Source organism: Chiloscyllium plagiosum, chromosome 4 (assembly GCF_004010195.1).
Source record: "Chiloscyllium plagiosum isolate BGI_BamShark_2017 chromosome 4, ASM401019v2, whole genome shotgun sequence".
NCBI classification, from domain to species: Eukaryota; Metazoa; Chordata; class Chondrichthyes; order Orectolobiformes; family Hemiscylliidae; genus Chiloscyllium; species Chiloscyllium plagiosum.
Genome location: NC_057713.1, coordinates 107,619,073 through 107,636,629, shown reverse-complemented (window position 1 = coordinate 107,636,629; position 17,557 = coordinate 107,619,073). Strand labels below are relative to the sequence as shown.

At 40.6% G+C, this 17,557-nt stretch overlaps 1 protein-coding gene across 4 annotated transcripts in view; it reads left to right on the top strand.

Moving 5' to 3' along the window:
* LOC122549299 (programmed cell death 6 interacting protein) overlaps positions 1-17,557 on the top strand; it is a 102,716-nt gene that overhangs the window by 743 nt on the left and 84,416 nt on the right. The gene's annotated exons all lie outside the window — the stretch shown is intronic.

Below are 17,557 nucleotides of genomic sequence, written 5' to 3'. Positions count from 1 at the left end.
GTCATATAGAATGAACTTGAGCCACATTCGAAATGAACACCTATTCTTTTTTATATGACAAAGTTCGGGAAAAAAACTTTGAACAGTTGGAGAATTGGCTGCATATTACTGGAACTGTGAAATAGTCCATTTATGTTTATGCCGAATCTGGCATGTTCCAGAGCATTTAACTGCTCAAACGTGTTCGTTTTTGAATGTACAAACGTAACTGCCAATCTGTACGAAAGATGTGAGCAAAAATAAACTAGATGTTAGATCATAAACAAAAAAGTACGGGGAAACTCAGCTGATATGGCTGCAGAGGAAGACAGTTAACGTTTGAAGTCCAGCGACCATTCGTCAGAACAGGATGGGGCTGAGGCAAAATCCATCCGACTCTTTTCATCAACACGAATACCACCATTCTCGAGCAGCTGTCAGTTCTGACGAAGGGTCACGGGACTTGAAACGTTAACCTTGTTTTCTCTTCACAGGTGCTAACTACCTTATTGAGCTTCTTTAGCTTTGTTTTCTACATTTATTTTTAAAAGCGGGCCCACTTCTGTTGGTGCCATAGGACCATTGCAAACATCAGGATGGACATTTGTTTTAATAGGAGAAAGTGAGGACCGCAGATGCTGGGGATCAGAGCCGAGAGTGTGGTGTTGGAAAAGCACAGCAGGTTCGGCAGCATCCGAGGAGCAGGAGAATCGACATTTCGGGCAAAAGCCTTTCATCAGTTGTTTTAGTAGCCTATTTGAAAGACCAGACTGCTAATATTGCAGCTCCCTTATTAAAATACCAGTGAAACTGATGTACTGAAGCCTTAGATGGGTTTTGAATCCCTATCCTGATTAAAATAAATTCTATCATTAGACCAGTCATGTGGTAATTTCGTCAAGGGGTCAAAATTTGATACTTTTTTGAGTTTTGAAAAGATTTAGTTCTGGCTGAAATAAACTTGGGTCAGAGAATATAAAAGACTTCTGAAGATATAGCAATTTGAATTCACATCTTGTCATCTTTTTCATGGGCACTGGGCAATCCTTGGACTTAAAATTGACTTAATAACTGCAAAACAAAACTGCACTCCATTTACTTAAGAACTGTAAGTGCTTTTGCAATGAGATGCTCTCAGCAGTTGTGGAGGTTGACATGGTGGGTGTTGATATTTTCAGTTTGGAGGCCTATGATCAGTGTGCATAATGTTGGTGGATACCTAACTCTTTGTTTCATAGAGGTAAATCCACTGTCCTACTTGTATTTTCTGGTTTCATATTGCAGTTTGAACATGAACCTTTATTGATTTTAGAGTCGTAGACATGTATACCATGGAAACAGACCCTTCGGTCCAACTTGTCCATGCCAACCAGATATCCCATTGTAATCTAGTCCCATTCGCCAGCACTTGGCCCATATCCCCCTCAACCCTCCCTATTTATATAGCCATCCAGATACAATTGCATTATTTAAAAGGCATCAGCTTCCTCCAGTTCCTCTGGCAGCTCATTCCATACACTCACTACCCTCTGCGTGAAAAAGTTGCCCTTTTGGTCCTTTTTATTTCTTTCCTGTCTCACCCTAAACCTATTCCGTTTCGTTCTGGACTCCCCCACCCCAGGGAAAAAAACCTTGTCTATTTACCCTATCCATGCCCTATAAACCTTTATAAGGTCACCCCTCAGTCTTTGACGTTCCAGCAAAAACATCCCCAGCCTATTCAGCCTCTCTCTTTTGCTCACATCCTCCAAGTTTTATTTGATAGTATCTTTTTAAACTTCAGGACTATGTATTATCATGCTGACTCAAACTTGAATGTTCTGCAAGTAAGTCTAACATCAAAACTTGTGTAAAATCTGGACTAAGATTCCAGTGCAATACCAAAGGAATGCTGCTTTATCACAGTTTCCAGTTTTTTTGAATGAAGTGTTATTCAGGGTACTAGCTGGCTTCCCTGTGGCACAAACTCAAAGTAGATGGGGGTGTTGAGCCTGGTGTCCTAGCAAATATTTATTTCTTCATGTAAAAACAGATAAGTTTTATCTTATCATTGTTGGTTGGGAGAGCTTTATGCCAAATTGGCTGGTGAATTTCCTGCTTTCCAATGGTGACGGAGCTTCACAACCAATTATGTGTTTTGGTTGTCTCAAAGCACTTCAAACAGTGTTTAGTGTAAGAAGCTACATAAGTGCAAGTCTTTCTTCCTGGTCCATTATATCACTTCAGTCAATCACACCTCCTGGATCTCCATTTCACCCATGGAAAATGGTTGATTTGGTTTCAAGACACTGCTTGATGTTGTGTAATTGAGAGAACGTTAACATCTCACAGTGGACCTAGCAAGTTTGTAATTCTACAATACATTCCAATTCTTCAGATCAGTTAGTTTGTTGATTGGATTAGGAGGTGTCAGGGAGGATTTTCCCTAATAGGTATTGAATGATGTGTTAATCTGCAACCTGAAACTAATTGGTCACAGAGCAGGAGCTTAACTGATGGCCTTTTTGTTGGGTTCTTTTCCTGAGGTTTTGCATACTAGATGCTATTCACACGCACCAACCTCTCCAAACAGTTAAAGGTTATTAAAGCTTGTACAAGCTAGGTGACCCCTTTGACAGCCTTCGCAGGCCTGCGAAGTCGATTCAAAGTGAGGCCCTGAACAAAGAAAACACACTTGATCATGCTCACAGATTCTCTGGCCGTTCCCCCACAATCACATGTCACTCAATGACCCCCAGTCACTCATAGTTATCAGGTACAATCGTAGGATGAGATCATCCTCTGAAGTAATGCTAATGCCCTAATCCTGGGGAATCGTTACGCAGACTATTTCCTGACTTGGTGATTCCCCAAGACAATGTAAGTGTGACAAACCTAGCTTCAGGGGATGGCTAGAAAGCAATTCTGAATGGAAGAGGTTAAATGATAGTTTAAGTTGATAATAGTAAGAGAGTAGTAGCAATGACTGTCTAACTGAAGTGTGAATTACAATGGATAATCATCCACATTCCTGCATGCGATCTGTGAGACAGAATGTCGCCCCCACCCAAAGAGAGTTTGATATTAATATTACATTAATGTCCAGAGAGAGAGAGAGTCCCATTTAATCTTTTAATACTCCATTTTGAACTCACCGGTTTAAGTTTACTTAACTATTATTACAAATTAATCATCTCAGAGTATCAAAGCAAAGTTGTTCTGAATGAGACAGATTTCAGAGTGGAGAGATGGATCATCAATTTGCGTTATTGGCTGAGGATTGTTGCAAATGCTACAGCCTGTTTTCAATTTGCTGGGCTCCACGTCACTGGTTATGAAAATATTTATGGAGCCCTTTTCTCCAGTGAGTTGTTTAATTGTCTACTACCTTAGATGACTAACAAGACTGCAGAGTTCAATCCAATTCATTGATTGTGGAATTGCTTAACTCTGATCACTTGCTGCTTTGCATACAAGAAGTCCTTTGGTGGATGAACCAGTTTGACACCTCATTTTTGATGCTCCTGTCACGTCCTCCTGCCCTATTCAATCCAGAATTGGCTCCCCTGAATGATGGTAATTATAAAGTGGGGAATATGCGAGGCTATGAAGTTGCAGATTGTGTTGGAATACAGTTCTATTGCTGATGGTCACAGCACATCTGCTCCCAGTTCTTAAGGTGTAAATGATAACCAACAGAATGTTCTGAATTGGATGTCATGAGACTTTATGGGAACTAGAATCATTGTTTAGGATTCTTCCTTACTGTATACCACAATGTCTCTAATTCTGCCCTGCATATGGAACTGTGATGTTATTTGGGACATGGTTTGTAAGGTACGATTTCTGTGAATTTATCTGTCACACTGTTGCTGAATGAGTTCTGAAATGGCTCTCCCAATTCTTAGTGCCAGTCCCCAGGTGATAATAAGGATGTTTAGTAATATGCCTGAGGATTGGGAACAGTTTAGAAATCAGCAAAGGAGGGCCTAGGGATTTATTGTAAGAAGGGAAAATAGAATACAGGAGTAAGCTTGTGGGGAATATAAGAGCTAAGTGTGAGTATTTCTACAAGTATGTAAAGACAAGATGATTGGTGAAAACTAATCTTTCCCTTTTGGTCAGAAATAGGAATTCATAAGAGGAAACAAAGAAATGGTTGACAAACTAAATTCGTGCTACTTTCTTCACAAAGGAGGACATCAATAACATATCAGAAATGATGGGGAAGACCACATTTAGTGAGAGTAGGAACTGAAGCAAATTTTATTTGTAGAGAATTGATGGGATTGAAAGCCAATAAATCCTCAGGGCCTGATAACATTCATCCCAGAGTACGTAAGAATGTGGCCCTAGAGATAGTGGATGCATTGGTGGTCATCTTCCAAGATATTATGCAGCCCACTATATTAAAAAGGGAGGTAGAGAAAATGCTGGAAATTGTAGACCAGTTAGAAAACAGTAGTGAAATCAGATATAGCAAGGGGAATCTTCTGGAATTCTTTGAGGATGGAACCAGCAGACTTTATCAGGGCAGTCAGTTACTGTGGTTTATTTGGGCTTGCAGAATGCTTTGAAACTCAGAATGAGAGACTGGTGTGTAAAATTTAAAGTGCATCGGGATAGTGTATTGAGGTGGATAGAAAACTGATTTTGCAGATAAGAAACAAAGTAGAAATAAATGATTTTTTTAAACAAATGGCAGGAAATGGCTAATGGATACTGCACAATTGGTGCTAGGACCCAAGCTCTTCACAAGATGTGTTGATGATATTGTAGTTAATTTCCTCATCGATATCTCAATTTGCAGGTAGCCCAAAGCTGGTTGGAAAGGTGTACTGTGAAGAGGATACAGACATGTTAGTGTGATTTGAACCAGCTGAATGAGTGGGAAAGTGCATGGCTAATTGATGGAATATAATGAGGATAGATGTGAAGTTAGACCACTTTGGTAGGAAAAATTAGAAGATGTTTATATCGCTATAAATTGAGAGAGGAATGTTCAACGAGACCTGGATGTCCCTGTGCACCAGTTGCTGAAAGCAAGCACACAGGTGCAGCAGGCCGTAAAGATGACAAAAACTGTATGTTGGCTGGCAAAGCGAGAGGATTCAAGTACAGGAGCAACAATGTCTTCCTGCAATTATACAGGGCATTAGTAGGACTACATCTGGAATATTGTGTGCAGATTTGGTCTCCTTATCTGAGGAAAGATATTCTTGCTTTAGGAGGAATGCATTGAATTCCAGGGTGGAGTGGATGGAGTGCTGTGACTCTTCTACTAGGTATTTTAGTCTTGCGTGTAGTTCTTTGGCCAGTCTGTAAGTTGGTGTTCCCGGTAGTGAGACTATGGGTCTGAGGGGGGCTCCTGGTTTATGGATTTTTGGTAATCCGTAGAATCGTGGGGTGTTGGTCCCGTCTGGTTGCATTTTCTGGAATTCCGTCTTGTTTAATTGTCCGGAACTGTGTAATTTTCTTAGGAGACATGTAATTTTGTTTCATAGCTGTGGGGTCAGATCTAGCGCCACCTGTTGGTAGATGTTGGTGTCTGCGAGTAGTGCATTGGCTTTCTCTATGCAGTCCCTTCTGTTCGGGATGACTGTGAGCCAGCGCTTGTCTGCAGGTAATATGACGATGTAATACCTGGTAGAAGAGTCACAGCACTCCACTCAGGAATTCCTAAAAATCATCAAAAACACCAAAATGAGGAAGACAAAACAATGATCTCATTTGACGTAACAACACTGTTCACCTCCATCAACATCGACCTGGCAAAGGAAACACCACACTTTTAGAAGAGATCATCACACACCAACCACCATCAATCACATTACCAATGAAAACATCATGAAGCTAGTGGACCTGTGCCTAATCTACACCATAATCTACAAACAAACCAACGGCACACCCATGGGATCTCCGCTGTCAGGATCCCTAGCAGAAGCGGTAATGCAAAGAGTAAAACAAACAGCCCTACCAACCAACAAACCCAAAAATCCGCTACGTAGATAACACCTTTTGTCATCACGAAACTAAACAACTTGGAAGAGACATTTAACATCATCAACACCCTCACAGGCATAAAGTTCACCAAGGAGGAAGAAACCAATAACAAACTCACATTCCTGGATGTCACAGTCGAAAGAAAGGACAACGGGGAACTACAAACCTGCGTGTACAGAGAACCGACAAACACTAACCAAATACTTAACTACACCAGCAACCATCCCAACGCACACACGAAGCTGTATCAGAACACTATTCCAATGAGCCACCACACATTTTAGCACAGACGAACTTCGGAAAACAGAGGAGAGCCATCTATACAACGTATTCAAGAAGAACGGATACTAAAAAAAATAGTGCGCAGATTCCTCAGGAACAAACCATGACGAGCAGACCAAACACAGCCAGAAACCTTACCATACATCAAAGAAGTTTCAGAAATGACAGCCAGACTACTAAAACCCTTCGGAATCCTAGTAGCACACAAACCCACCAACACTCTCTCAAACAAAAACTAACAAACTTAAAAGACCCAGTACAACCCATGGACAAAACCAACGTCATCTACAAAATTCCATGCAAGGACTGCCACAAACACTACGTAGGACAAACAGGAAGAAAGGTAGCCACCAGAATACACGAACACCAGCTAGCCACAAAGACATGACCCTCTCCCCTTCGTAGCCCTATACACGGATGAAAAAAAACCACCATTTCGACTGGGACAACACATCTATCCTGAGACAGGCAAAGCAAAGACATGCCAGAGAATTCCTAGAGGCCTGGCACTCCAACCGCAATGCCATAAACAAACACACAGATCTAGATACTATCTATCAACCCCTCTGAAAACAAACAGGAAATGACATCACCACGAACCCCAGGAACCCCATCCAGGACAAACTTATAAATAGAAAGCAGGAGACAACAGCTTCACTTCACTTGGAGGTCACCACTGATGTTACCTAACCAGGTAATGAAACGTCTGGATATCAAACCTACAAATCAGCGAGCAAACCTACATCCTAAATCTCAACCTGAGCTACAAACCTTGCATAAAAGGGAACGTTCTGGAACCAGGGCCAGAAGGCTGCCGGGAAGGTACCTTTCCCATTTAAATGAATGGGTTTGCACATATCTGTGATAGGCTCTGGAAAGTATCCCCCGCAGATACGGCGGGGGACACACGAGTGTATTGTATTCACTGGAATATAGAAGACCTGAGGAAGGATCCTCTAGAAATCTATAAAATTTTCTGACATTGGAAAGTCCAGAATCAAAGTCATAGTTTAAAGGTAAGGGGTAAACATTTTAAGTATGGTGAGGAGAAACTTTTTCACCCAAAAAGTGGTGAGCTTATGGAATTCATGATCATAGAATGTAATTGAGGCCAAAGCATTGTCTTCAAGAATGAGAAAGGTTTAGCTGATGTGATTTAAAGGGATATGGAGGGAGGGCTACAATCATATTGAATGATGGAGCAGGCTTGAATGGCCTACTCTTGCTCCTATCTTTGTTTCTGTGAGCACTTTATAGAGACGTAAGGATTGCTTTTGACCTTTTTTGTTTCTGGTACCAATCATGCTGGTCCTTCTAGTTTAATTCTTTTCTTGAGACGAGCAGTTTCTGAGGACAGTTGAGTGAGCCACACAGTGTGGGCCTGAGTCATATGTCGGCTAGAATAGAAGGTCAGCAGATTTTTTTTTCATTAAAGGCAGTCATGAGCTAGATGGAATTTTATGACGTAGTTTTCATTTGACTTCTAATGCCACATTTTGAAAATTGAATTCAAATTCTGCCACATGCCATGGGGGAATTCAAACCATGTTCCTAGAGAATTACCTGAGTCTCTGGATTACTAATCATGTGACAAGATTACTACTACATCACTATCTTCCTTGTCTAAAATGAGTGTGTTTCCTCCAGGTGCTCCGGTTTCCTCCCACAATCCAAAGATGTGCACGTCTAGTGAATTGGCCATGCTAAATTGCCCATCGTCTTAGGTGTGTTCTTCAGGGTTGAATATAGGATAGGGGAAGGGTCTGGGTGGGTTATTCTTTGGAGGGTTGGTGTGGACTTGGTGGGCCGAAGGGCCTATTTCCATACTGGAGGGAAAATGATCTAACCTAAAATGAGCACAATTTGTGTGTGCAGGCATTGCCTGAATAGTTGTTTTTAAACTTTTGACTTGTAATGTTTATTCATTTAAAAATAACACGAGTATTATAATTTTGCAAGCTCAGTTACATGTATCCTGTTATTTCATTTTCATAGTTGAAAAATGTGGTGCTGGAAAAACACAGCAGGCCAGGCAGCATCCAAGGAGAAGGAGAATTAACGTTTCGGGCATAAGCCCTTCTTCAGGAATGATCTCCTGCTCCTCGGATGCTGCCTGGCCTGCTGTGTTTTTCCAGCACCACATTTTTCAACTCTTACTCCAGCATCTGCAGTCTTCACTTTCTCCTAGTTGATCTCATTTTCATACTCGTATTGTTGTAAAGTGCTGCAGTTCAAGCCTTTAACAATTTGTTCAGTTTCAACTAAATTTGGTTACTGTTAAAGTATACTTGTTTACAATGAATGTTGAATTCTTTATTGCAGAGGACTGTCTGAATATGTTTAAGGCTGAGAGTGAGTTTTTTAATCAGTAAGGAAATTAAGGGTTATGCAGATGAGGCAGGAGTTGCATTGAGCATTCAAAAAATGCCATCATCTCAAATACTTCCAAAGCAGACTTGATGGGAATTTTCTCCTGCATCTTTTGGTCTATTGTTTCATTTCTCAGACTTGGCCTTCAGCCAATTTTGACTAATTTTGTGACATCAAGTAACAGCTGAAGGCAATGGAGAGAGCAAAATTTGCATATTTGGACAACATTCTGGACATATTACTGAAGATTTGTGCTCAAACTGTCCCTGCCACAAGCACGTTGCAGCAGCCAACCAGCAGTGTAGAAAGTTACCAGTGTATATCTGGACAATAACTTGTTGGTTGATTGATTGATTGAAACTCTGTTTGGATTCAGTCTGGCCCATCCAAATCCAGACCGCATTTCAGCCTTTGTCCAAACACGGACAAAAGAATCTGGATTCTAGTGGCATGCTATGAGTGACTGCCTTGACATTAGGTAAGCATTTGATGGAGTATGGCTGTAAAGCAAATCAGGTAAAACTGGATTTGTTGGAAAGTTTGGGGGGGGAGTGGAGTCTCTCTGCGTAGAGTCATATCTAGTACAAAGGACAGTGCTGCAGTATGTGATTTTTGAGAAGATTTGTAGCTCAGGTTGTAATTTTGTCCACTGAGCTGGCAGGTTTGTTTTCAGACACTTCATTACCACACTAAGTAACATCAGTGAGTCTCTGGTGAAGTGCTGGTATTCTGTTGCACTTTCTATTTGTGTCTTAAGGTGGGTGATATCATTTGCGGTACTTTTTCTGAGGTTGGTAAATGGGGCATCATGGTAGCCCACAAACCTACCAATGCACTTAAACTACTGATGAACCTAAAAGGTCCCTATACAAACAACCAGCAAAATGAATGTTATTTACAAAATACCATGCAAGGACTGTAACAAACACTACATCAAACAGACAGGCAGAAAACTAGCCACCAGGATACATGAACATCAACGAGCCACTAAACGACATGACCCACTATCACCCTTAGATACAGATAAAGAAGGACACCACTTTGACTGGGACAATGCATCTATCCAAGGACAGGCTAAACCGAGACAAGCACGGGAATTCCTGGAGGTGTGGCGTTGCAACCAGAACTCCCATCAATAAACACATTGGACCCTGTGGTGTAAAATTATGTCCCAATACATGTGTGATGGGCCAAGCAGTGGAATGTGGTGAAAGGGTTAAAATTGTGTCCCAATACATGTGTGAATCTAACCGAAAATGGAAGGTGTCGCTTAGTCCCGTATGAATCTTATTACACACCTTCCCGTGTGAATCTTCTTATCTGTATGTGACCAGAATGGAATGTGTTTTTCAGCCTTGCTCTGCTGTTCACATGAATGTTTAGATCTCGAAAAGAGTATATCAGCTGGAAAAGTCTCCAGTTCGGTAGAGTCTGCTCCGGGGTTGCGTTTAACCGCCGAGCGTGGGTTGTTGGCAACCGCTCTACGAGAACTGACGGCTCCCAGTTCCGGTAACACGTAGAGTGAGTATAAACCAGACCCGTTGTAAGTACGAGACCTGGTTGTGGCGACGCTGCGGGGAATAAAACACTTATATTCTAGCAGACTCGCCTCTTGGCTGTTTGTTCTGTGTCAGACTACTTTCCTGCGAGCCTGGTCCTTGACCTTGAGAATTTTTTAAAACAGACCCCATTTACCAACCTCTGAGGAAAAGATATATCATGACCCACCTTACGAGACCAAGACACCTAAATAGAAAGTGGGACAGAACACTAGCACATCATCGGAGGCTCACTGATGATGTTATCCAGCATGGTGACTAAATATATGAAAACAAACCTTCCACCTCCAGCGAGCAGACTTACACTTTGAATGCCATAGTATCATCTTGGAGGTCAGTCATCTCAATCAAACACTGCAGGAGTTTTTGAGCATAGTGTCCTGCAGATAGCACTAACCATCTTCACTAACTTGAAAATGACTATATTTATTTCAAAGGTAGGGGCTTTTGTTGGAGTATCCTACTTCTGGACCTAGGAGGCCCAGTTTCAAGCCCCAGGTGTGTATTGTAATTAGAAATATCTATAATACCAGTCATTCAGTGGTTCAGTGATGATTGCACAACATTCAACAGCGTTCTCTACACTTCGGATGTTGAAGCAGTCATTGTCCAAATGAATTACTATCTGGATTTCAAGTTTGGCTTAATGTGGCAAGTTACATTTGTGCCATACAATTCCAAGAAGTGAAGATCTCCCAAAGCAGGAATCTTATCGTGACATTAAATATCTCTCAAATCCTCCATTATTGGGACTACCACAGATCAGAAACATAACTCAGCTGCACATAATGTGATTACAAAACCAGGTAACAAGGCACAGTGGTTGGCACTGCTGCCTCACACCGCCAGAGACCCAGGTTCAATTCCCGCCTCAGGCAACTGACTGTATGGAATTTGCACGTTCTTCCCAGTGTCTGCGTGGGTTTCCTCCGGGTGCTCCGGTTTCCTCCCACAGTCCAAAGATGTGCAGGTCAGGTGAATTGGCCATGCTAAATTGCTCGTAGTGTTAGGTGAAGGGGTAAATGTAGGGGTATGGGTGGGTTGCACTTCGGCGGGTCGGTGTGGACTTGTTGGGCCGAAGGGCCTATTTCCACACTGTAAGTAATCTAAGGCAAGGAATTTAGTGGTAACTCCCATCCTGCTTACTCAAAGCCTGTCTTCCAGCTGAATGGCACAAGTTTGGTAATGTCATGTAATACTATACTTGCCTGAATGAATACTGTTTGAACAATCTTCAAGAAGCTTGACACCATCCCGTACAAAGAGGCCTATTTGATTTGCACCACATTCAACATTCACTTACTCCCTGCCACACTGCACTTTAGCAGAAATATGCACCATCTGAAAGCTGCTCTGCAACAACTCCAAGGCTCCTTAGACAGCATCTTCCAAATTCAGAATTCCTAGCATCTATCCTAGGTTAGCAGAAATGAGACACCACCATTTGCAAGTCCCCCTCTCAGCCACATCCCATTCTGTCTTACTCTATATCATATTGAGAACAATTAGCTTGGACAATAATTGCTGGTCTAGCTAGCAACACCCATATCTGTTGGAAAGTATTTTTTAAAAATGAAAGCACTCTGGTTTATTTTGTTATCATAATATTCACTACCGTCTCACCTGTATTCAAGAACTTTTGCTTATTGAGCCTTCCCTCCCCAGTCTATCTGATACTGATTTTCCTTTTGTACTTTTCTTTTTCCTTTTGTATATTTTCTTGTCAGGTGCTTTTGTTTTTGTGTAACTTTTAGACTTTTGATATCTGATTGTGTTGTTGAGCCTGTTACACGGCATGTCTCTTGTAAACTAGTCATTCATCACTGATATGTGGAGTTACCTTGATACCACACTTAACAATCCTCAATTGTGTGGTAGTGGGAGTTGATGACAGAACATTTTGTGAATAACTGCTTAACTGGAGTTGAATTTTCAGTGGTTTGTGTGAAGCTTTTGGCATAATTGTTACAAGAGTTGTACAGGTGAATCTGCTTGTCATGTTCATACATGATATGTTTATGCTGGAACTAGACAATTAAACTCTTCATTTGTACATGTGATTCAAATGTTTCTGTCAAGCCAGCATGTATTGCCCACTCTAACTTTCTGAGAGAGGGTGATTAATGTTGAGCCATCACCTTGTAATGCTGCATTCTGTAGGTAAACTGTAGGTAAACCCGCAGAGCAGTTTGACTGTTTAATGTGAAAGAATGGTGATCTATTTCCAAGTTGGCTTGATTATATGATTTGGAAGGTAGGTTACAAGTGGTTCTGTTCCCTATGTGCTTGGTACTCTCCAAACTCCTACCCTCTATCTGAGACTCCTTTGTCTGTTACTGCAATGCATCTTGTAGCTGGCTCACATTGCTGTCATGATTTTCTAATTTGTTTGAAGAGTTGAAGGTTTAACATCAAGTTTTGGGTCGCCAATCAAGTAAGCTGCTTTGTGGTGACAAGTTTCTTCTGTGGTGGAGTAGCAATTATTGTGGATAGTCAGGAGGTGACTCCCCTGATGCAGAGCCCCTCTGACTTGCTCTTGAAGCAACAGTATTTTACGTGACCAGTCCAGTTAAGTTTCATGTCAGTGGTGAGCTCAAAGACGTGATTATATGGGCTTTAGCGATATCCGAACTGTTAGATGACAAAAAGATATTATTAGACCCTGTCTTATTGGAGATTGTCTTGTGTCTCAAATGTTATTTGCAATTTATCAACTGAAGTCTGAATGTTGGTTCATTATTTAAAGATTTGTTTCATATTATTCACATTACAATCATAAACACAGGGAAAGCTGTTAAGGTGGTTGAGCTCAGAGTATTGTTTACTGTTGTGGTCGCTCCAGTATAGGAAGGATAATATTACATTGGAGAGAGTCCAGAAAAGATTTACCAGGAGATTGCTGGGAGTGGAAGGTTTGAGTGATAAAGATAATCTAGGACTTTTTTTTTTCCCACTGGAGCATAGGTTGAGGGGTGACCTTAGAGGCCTTTTACAGAGGTCTGTGAAATCATGGGTAGCAAGGGTCTATTCATCAAAGATGAATAGCAAGAGTCTTCCACCTGGGGTCGGGGAGTTCGAAACTAGGGGGCATATTTTTAAAGTGAGAGGAGAAAGAATTTAAGCAAGACAACCGGGCAATTTTTTAAATACACTGGTTCATGTGCGGAATGAATGCTCGAGGAAGTGGTAGATGCAGGTTCGTTGGCAACATTTAAAAGATAAGGATATGAATAGGGAAGGTTGGAGGGACATGGGCCAAACACAGGCAAGTGAGACTAGTTTGATTTGGGGAAAATGGTTAGTGTGGACTAGTTGGACAAAAGGGTCTATTACCATGCTATATGATTCTGACTCAAACCTTATCCTGAAGAACTCCTGTATTAATGTCCATTGACAGATGATTGACTTCCTTTCTGGTGTTTATAATGCAAGCAGTCAAGTATTTTCCTGGTACCTTTGCTGCATGACATCAAATGTAAGTTTGCTGTTGAAGTATTAACACTCTCCTCCCTTCTAAAATATTTGATTTTTTTTTCTCTGTATTTGGGCTAAGGCTGTATTGAGGTCTGGAGTTGAGTGATCCTATTGCAGCGCGAATTGAGCATCATTGAATGGGGTATTAGTGAGTAAGTGCCACTGGATAGCATTACTGATGAAACCTTACACCAATTTTAGATGAAATGGCTATTAGATCGGATTTGCAGCATAAGAACGTAGAAAAGTTGTAGCAAGGGGGAGGCCATTTGATGAATTGTTTGTGGCAGCTGAAAAATAGGTATCTGCTTAATCCTTCTTTCCAGACTTGGTCTGTAGCTCTGTAACTTTTCCAACAGTGAGTTGTCTTCTGGGTGAAAGGATTCTCTTAACCTCTCTGCCATTCTTCATACACTTGGTACAACGTAGTTCAATGCCCCCCCCCTCCCCCCAAGTTATATGAATTTGCTTCTAAAATAGCTCCTTCCTTACCACACTACATAGGCAATTTATAATTTTAGAATCTTGGAATTCCTACAGTGCAGCAAAGGACTGTTCATTTGGACCATCAATTCTGCACCGACCATTGGAACATCTCACCCAAACCCAGCACCCCCAACCCTATTTCTTAACCCTGCATTTTACTACGGATTACCCATATATCCTCTGACTCTCTGGGTAAATTTAGCATAGACAGTCAAGCTAACATGCACAAGAATCCTTGGGTCCTTGGCACCGTGAGGCACCAGTGCTAACCACTGAGCCACTATGCTACTCTATTTAATTTTGTTTTATAATTTTATGCTCCTCCCCTCGGCCACCAAGTATGAAGACCTTGGATCTAAGCTTTTCCTACTGTTAAGTATTTGTTCCTGGAAACATCCCTGTTACTCTGCTGTGGTTGCATCCTTCCTGTAATATATTGTGTTCTATATTTCATTTTACTAGTATTTTATGCTAGTGCAGCATAATATTTTTGTTCTATTCTGGGACAGAATATGAATGAACAATATTTTGTAAATTGCCTCAAACCACGTTTTTGTTTTCTTGCCCTGCTACCTTCAAGGACTTATACATGGTTACTCTAAGACGACTCTATTTTTCTACATTTTCTGTATCCTTCCATTTGTGCAAATCCTTGGTCTCAAACCGTTGCCCTCAAACTTTAAATATGGGCAATTAGATGTATGTAAAAAGAGTTGTGTGAAACAGGTGGGGAAAGTCAGTGGATTAGCAGTGGCAGGCATTTCAGTCGATATTTCCTAAATCTCGGAAAAAGCTTGTTCCAGATAGAAAGGACGGAATAAAAGTTTATAAAATACATATGAACTTTCTGTAGTCATAAATAACAATGTTGTTCTTATAACGCTAAAACAGCAAACTGTATTATGCACAATTCAGTTTGTTACAGGAAGTGTGAAACAGGTTATGGAAAGGGAAGAGGGATCAGGCAGAAGTCAAACTGTGTTTAAATCAATCACTCTCAAAAAATATATATATTTGACGTCATGGAGTTTTAGAGGTTGTGTATACCAGCCTGAAAAATAAGATACTGGAGATTTAGTGCAAGAATCATGGTATTTTTGTTCCTTGGAGTATAAATGTCTGTAATGAGGCACAGCTATATTGAAGAACAGTCTTCACAGAACTCTATGCCCCTTGTACGCCAGTGGGCTAGTGAATTGAGAGATTTTAAGATGGCTTTAAGTAAATATGACAGTGAGTGAGAAAATCATGGATTTGGAATGAGAAAAAAGAATCATGGCAACAAAAAAATTGACAACGTTATCACTGGGAAAAGCAGAGACTTTTTTTGATGTCGTGAGGGACAGAGAGAATTAAATTTATGTAACCATTTTCACAACAAGAAATATCTGAAAGCCCTTTCAGATTCATACAGTACTCGTCAAATGGAGGTCAATTTCTTTTGTATATCAAAACAAAATGCAGGTGACTTGACTTGGTGTATTTGCATAAATAACCTTGTCAAATTAAGTCCTAACTTTAATTTCAAACATTACATAAAAATGATTTTAGATTGTATTTAACCTTAAGAATTGAGCAACATTGCTCCTGCGTCAAGAAAATTGATTTATTTTGTTTTATGCCTTATAGATACATATAAGATTCTAAAAGGTTACTGAAAATTTTAGTGTTAATATTTCTTCAGTTAAATCAAATACTTAAGCAGTGCAATTTGTTAATTATTGCTTCCGTTCGTTTTTGTTTTCCTACACCTATGGTATCTTTGTAAATGTTTCTATTTCATATTTATGTGGGTTGCACCCACCCAGTCTTGATAATGGTGCACATAATGAAATTAATGTTGCATGGAAAGGTTGGAAGGAATAATAGCATGGGCTATCTCAAGGCATTGGATAAAGAGCTGCATTCTAAGCCTGTTAGCAAAATGGAAAGCTATTGAATATGAGGTGCTGCAATGGTATGAATACAAAATTTGTTGATGGATAGAAAATGGAGAGTTGTAGTGGCTGTTTCCCAGATATGGAAGTTACATTTCCAAGATTCAATGCATCGACTACTGTTTTTAATTTGGCTTAACTCTCACTTGAGGAATAGGAGCATTCATGAAATTCACAGATGAAATGAGACTGGGACAGTAGATTGGAATCAATGAATAGGACTGGAATAAGGTGATATGATTTTTAAAGTACTTTTAAGTGATCTATTCTAGAAGAATGCAAAGAGTAAATATATGGTAAAACTTTAAAAGGGAGATGCTGGAGATGCCTTGGGTGCTTATGTGCAAATCTTTGAAGATGGCAGGACAGATGAGCAAAGTGATCAAACTAGTGCATTGGGTGTTAAGCATACAAATAGAAGTAAGAGTTCTTTGCATTGCAAGTGTCCCTACCACTGGACCAGGAGACCCCATGAAGTTGCCTTTTGACAGGAAACAGCAAGTGGGAATGTGGGGCTTTTTTTTCCCAGGTTAGTTACCAGCAATCAGCTGGGACCACAACTGTTTACAATTTAAATTAATAACTTGGAGGAAGGAATTCAAATGCACTGTAGTCCGATTTCAAGCTGATGCAAGAACTGGTACAAAGACAGATTGCAAGGATGCATGTGGTATTGATATAGTGTCATAGAGATGTACAGCATGGAAACAGACCCTTCAATCCAACTCGTCCATGCCGCCCGGATATCCCAACCCAGTCTACTCCCATTTACCAGCACTTGGCCCATATCTCTCCAAACCCCTCCTATTTATATTCCCATCCAGATGTCTTTTTAAATTCTGCAATTGTACCAGCCTCCACCACTTCCTCTGGCAGCTCATTCCATACACTGACCTCTGCCCCTTAAGGTAAATTGGCAAAAGGTTGGCTAAGGAATATGAGAAAACATGAAGTTTTTCGTTTTGAAAAAGAGCAAAAGAACAGTATTCAAACAGAAAAAACCTGCAGATAGCTGCAACATAAAGGGACTTGGGATACCTGCATGCAAAATTCACAAAGCTAGTACACAGGTGCAGCACGTAATTAGTGATTAATGGAATGTTAGCCCTTGTTTCAAGAGGGTTGGAGTTTGACCAGTTGCAGCAAGACCTCTCTACTCAATGTGCTGATCAGACCACATCTGGAGTACTGAGAAGCTTTGTTCCCTTTATTAAGAAAATATATTTCATTGAAGGCAATTCTGAGAAGGTTGACAAGGATGATTCCTGGTATGAAGGGGTTTTATGAGCAAAAGCTAAGTAGTTTGGAGCTCTACTCATTGGAGCTCAGACAATTCGAGAGATGATCTCATTGAAACCTATAGGATACTTAAGGGGCTTGACCAGGTCAATGCTGAGAGGATGTTTCCCCTTATTCTAGAGTCTAGAACCAGAGAGCATAGTCTCAGAATAAAGACCAATTTGAAGGAATTTCTTCTGAGGATTGAGA